The 5,317-nt window shown below is 35.3% G+C and overlaps 1 long non-coding RNA gene across 1 annotated transcript; it reads left to right on the top strand.

The window, feature by feature from the left end:
• Window positions 1-1,727: 1,727 nt before the first annotated feature.
• On the top strand, window positions 1,728-4,433 carry LOC114540953. The gene is made up of 4 exons (XR_003689166.1): window positions 1,728-1,887; window positions 3,345-3,417; window positions 3,944-4,049; window positions 4,341-4,433. It is a non-coding gene; the product is annotated as an uncharacterized LOC114540953 (long non-coding RNA).
• The last annotated feature ends 884 nt before the right edge of the window (window positions 4,434-5,317 follow it).

Genomic DNA, 5,317 nt, shown 5'->3' with positions numbered 1-5,317 from the left:
CGTAGGATTGAAAATGACCTTTCATTGCTACTCCTCTAATTTCCGCCATCATTTAATTCCAGGTTTCCAGTACTTCGTATATGATTTAATTCTCAGATATGTAAACTATTATAGTCTATCTATCAAGCCAGGTTCCTACTTGTCCTAAGCATTGGTGCGAAAAGTGTTTTGTCTGTCGGAGAATAGCACAATAGTACAAACCAGTAGATTAAAAATCAGCGCGCATCTCGACTTTCAAAAATTATTTAGTTTTAGGGCCTGTTTACATGGAGGGAGTTATCCCTGTTAGGCGAGGTAAAAACTCGTCGCATCAAGGCTGAACCTGATTAGTCTTTCATTATATGCAGTTTTCACCTTGCCTAGCCGGGAAAAATAGTGCTATTGAAGTGTAAAAAAAAACGTATATAAATTATTATTCCTTACATAATGAAACTACGAATTTTTGGACACGCAAGAATCAATCTTTCACTGCAAAGACAGCGGAGAGTGCAGAGTGTCTAAGACTAAGTTGATTGTTGGACCGATCCTTGAGGCGATGTAACACGGTGCAATTTTTCTTGCAACTTGCAGTGCAATTCTACTTTTAAGAGATGTAAATTAGTGAAGATTCTTCAAAATGTGAGGGTAAGTGCGCTTTCCATTACGCGGCCAAAATGGTCAGACCGGTCATATTTTAAATTGAAATAGAGCATTTCGTTAAGAATATAGCGATAAAACTACATTTCTCGTGCTAGGCAGATGTAAATAACGATATACTTGAATGCAGGGTTCTTGAAACACTCTAAAATACCAGTAATCTGACTGTACCGAAATACAACAGGACCGGTCTGGCCGTTTTTTCCGTATAAACGAAAGCGCCCTAAGATATGTCATAGAGTGTAAAAAGCCAAATTTATGTCTCTCAAAAAAAGAATTGCATTGCAGGTTGCAGGAAAAATTGCACCGTGTAGCAGGGCTTTTAATTGATCAGTATATTTTAAACTGTAGTTGAATACATCTTAACTGCCTCACTTACTTTTACTATAATTTTTCGTTTGACATTTCTTCCTCGTGCATCGGTTACAGTTTGAAGCTCGGTCTTCAACCAATCGAAAGTGTTCTTAATATCCAATTTAGCCTAGACTTAGCACTAACCCTATGTTAAATTTAACCTGCTTTTGAACAACTGGCCGCTGGTTTTCATATAACATGCAATAAGACCCGTTTCACGCCATATTCAGTTTTATATGAGCGAATACATTAATCAAAGCAATAGATATTGAGGCATTTCCGTTTAATATTGATTGTCCTTGATGTTTTCGGCATGTCAAAAACGGCGTATGAAACAGACGTGACTCGTCATAATTCGTCGAAATTCACTGATATGTTATAATTTGTTGTAATTCGGTTTTTATATGTCAGATTTCGCATAAAAACGAATTACGACGATTGGATTATACGACGAAATATAACAAACGAAACTTAAATTGTATTCACGAAGAAGCAACTGCTTTTTGCACTGCTATAATAGCGTAATATTTAAGGCGATGAACACTCTTTGTTCTCAAAAAGCTCATAGCTTTCGTAATCGTATATAATTACAATTCAACTCGATTTATTCGTCTATTCGAAAAACAACGAATATTTATGTCATATTCTTAAGTCAGAGAATTATGATTTTACAGGAAGTTAAAAGCTGCTTGCAAATAGTGTTTGCCCTTTTTTGGATCCAACCTGTAAGGCGGGGCAAATGCGTCACAGTAATATTGGAAAATGAATGATTTTCATTTTTATAATTTGTGATAGGTTTGTCTCTTCAGAGGTATTGAATGCTATAATTGAATATACCAAGCTACATCGTGGAGGAATGCGGTAAAAGTTATTTAAAAGTATCTATGCTTCAGCAAGGTGAATATTATGATTACTGTTGTATAATTATTTTATAGTGGTTTAATGAGATTACAGTCTAGTTTAATTCTACCAGCAAACCTTCCGCATTTGATCTTTATTGTGGGGAAAATAAGACCCATTAACCATATTTAAATTACTGTAGTCAATACGTGTTAGTCGATACGAAAGACTGTTGGTAACTCTTGAAAACAAGTTTGATTATTTCGCTGTGGTTTTTGTTTCGTCTAGACAATAAGCGACGTAAACTTCAAACGTGATAAATTTTAGACCACTTTAATAAAAGATTTAAAGTAAATCAAAGTCTCATCTAAACATGAATTCTTCCGTCAAATATTGCACTCTATTGTTCGCTGTGTGTAATTTTTCTAATTGATCAGTGATCTCATATGCCATAACAAACTATATTTTCGAAGGAGTTTCAATGAAATCTACATAATCATAAAGACAAATTTGATTTTGGTTGTTATAGCTAACTTCCGGAAACACGTTATGTGGGTAATTAAGTTGCATATCGCGGTTAGCCGAGATTAAACCAAGCTTGAGATGACTTTGCATGGTAATGAAATGAGCAAATAACATGATTCTGGCAGGTATTCTGATAGGCATGCTCTATCTGCGATCGTATAAATATATTGTGGTACAGAGTTGGCGACTTCTGAAACGTTTCCGTCGAAAGCATTTTGGCTACTTGAATAATTTGATCTCCTATTATACAGTAAATCAGCGAGAAGATAAAATAACGAGAACGCTACTACGCTCAGCTTTTATATTTGTTTTCGCCATCCTTTTCTTGCACGTAAAGTAACTATAGTATACGTAGGTACTAGGTAGAACGGAATCATAACTATTAGGTAGAAGGGCTAAAACATGCTTCCCAAGGAGTAAATCTTTGACGCTATCTGTTGCTCGCGTTTTATAATCACTGCGTGTTTCGACTTTCGAAAATTATTTAGTTTTAGAAGAGCGGAGCGAACGCAATCGACAATAAATTCCGCTAACACCAGACGCCTACAAATTATTGCTTTTCCAAGCCGTAGTAGAACGGTGGATAGCAGTTGTACAACGCTATCAACTTTCGGAAAGATGAAAACTCTCCCCCCTGATGTATGTATATTACCCTGACATTGCGCAACGTAGTCATTTTGAAATTTGTAATTGTTGCTCCTTACAACAATTTGTAATTGTTGCTCCAGTGTTCATCCATAGGTAGCCCGATAAAGATTCGAAATAGTAAAATTTGCTCCAGTCGCGCTATCATTGATTTTGCCTCGGACCACTATGACGTCACTGAACTCACAACGAAGTGGAGTGAAGCGCAACTGAAGCAAATTTGAGTAATTTAAATATTGAATGTAGTTCCTATGGTCCATCGCTTGCGAATACATTACATTCAATGATTATTTCTGTACTTCTGCTCGACAAAAAAAGTTTAAATTACAACCAACATCCCTTAGATGCAGTTGTGGCAATCGATATATTTGCATCTCTTTGTATGTGTTCTGGAAATTGTGTCATCAACAGGACAAGGTAAAAATTAAACAATACTTAGACCTGTTTACACTAGCTATACCGAATTAGCATGATCATGAGCCTATGGCATCAAAAATTGCTATGTCAAAGGAAATTTTACCCCCCAAAGTATGGAAGCCTGATCCAACCAAGCAGGCAATGACACACGTTCATCCGACCCTGATCTGAAAGGTCTGTTCACACGATCCAATTTTTTTTTGCATCCAATCCACTTTTGACGTACGGAATAGAGTCGGTTGTTGATAAAGCAGTACAGCATTGGCTTCAGCGGGTTTGCTGATCATATACACTACAAGGCATCCGACTATAAAACATACATCAAGATGATGATGTTTTATTGGTCTTGAATATAGTTTATACAGCATAAAGTATGGTATGCAAAAAACAAGCCAATTTCCGCTAAAAAATAAAACTTTCCCTCAAGAATGCAGTCTGCAGAATTTTAAACATTTAAATGACTTTTATTTTGTAGTTTTAACTAATATATATTTTAAGTAACCTAAATATAATTTGATGCATACAGTTACATTTGGATTCCAAAGTTCAACCTACACCGTTGGTGAGGCAGATGATAAATTGCAGGTTTGTCTTGGTGTTAGCAATTTTGATGGGACTTCCTTTTCAGGAACGTGAGTAAATTTTCTTTATATTTATCAGCACATCCGGATAGCGGACGAAATACTTTGTAATTGAATCATCCATGCAATATTGTTAAAAATTTTAGACAATTTACTTCTCTCTTTTTCACTCTCGTACTGTAATTTCAAAGTGAACAGTCCTCTTTCTCAACATCTTTGATCTTTAGATGAAAAATATCTGTTTTGATGACAACAATTAATAAATCGATAAATCTGTACAACCAACATGTGCCGCTAATTTTGTGTCTATCGGTTTAATGTGTTTTATCAAAATATTTCAAGATTAACATTCAGAAATGGCACTGCAACAAGCGGAGAAGATTACAAAGTTTTAGTAGGTGATGAGAAATCTGTTGGAATACAAAGTTTTATTCAAACAACTGATTGCGTTGATATTTGATAATTGATGATAACAGTTATGAAGGCAGCGAAAATTTTACAGTTGTTTGATGTTAAATAACAATCCCAACGTTCAAATTTCTGTTGGCGAAGCGACAGTGACTATCACAGATGATGACGGTAATGATTGTAGATCAGAGATGTATTTTCTATATATTATAGTTCCTGACATTTTTTTAGTGTGCAACGCAAGTGCAGATAGCACAGCATTTCTTTATTTATATTCACCATTAATTCATGAAGATTAACGCCTGTATTCTAAAAGCTCCCTCACACTCAAATTTATTGAGTGGGAGATCTTCATCTTCTCATAACGTTTTAATGGCGGCATTTACAGACAAATAGGGGCTTGATTTTCAGTGATTCACCTTATATCTTTCCATCTATTCAGAAAAACTTTCTCATTGATCAGCATTAACAAAATATTTATGTCACACTCAATGAGTGTGAGTGTGAGTGAGCTTTTTGAATACAGGCGTAAGTCTCGTACATCGCCATTCGTCGGCACTGTTTTTGTCGGTTCATATTGATGAGTAAAATGCTGTGTCTATTTAAAAAAAATATTTACTTAATTGATCACAAATAATGGATCGTAGAACATCGCCGATGACATCGCGATACTGTATGAGAACTAGGCCTAAGTCTTTAATTCTCATCATTTTCAAAATGGTTGCAAAGATTAAACGTTCGCAACACTTGCTTCAGTCAGCAATGTCTCAAAATTTCACAAGCTCCAAATTCTAAGGTACATTGAAAATTAGATTTAATCTTCTTGAAGAGAAAGTATAAGTGAGGTATCATTTTTATGTAGCCCTCTTACATCCCCGATAAAGGTGAAAGCTAGTATGTTTTTAATTATA

Source organism: Dendronephthya gigantea, unplaced genomic scaffold (genome assembly GCF_004324835.1).
Source record: "Dendronephthya gigantea isolate DGI-Jeju-01 unplaced genomic scaffold, DenGig_1.0 000257F, whole genome shotgun sequence".
NCBI lineage: Eukaryota > Metazoa > Cnidaria > Anthozoa > Malacalcyonacea > Nephtheidae > Dendronephthya > Dendronephthya gigantea.
This window is presented reverse-complemented; position numbering and strand designations above follow the sequence as displayed.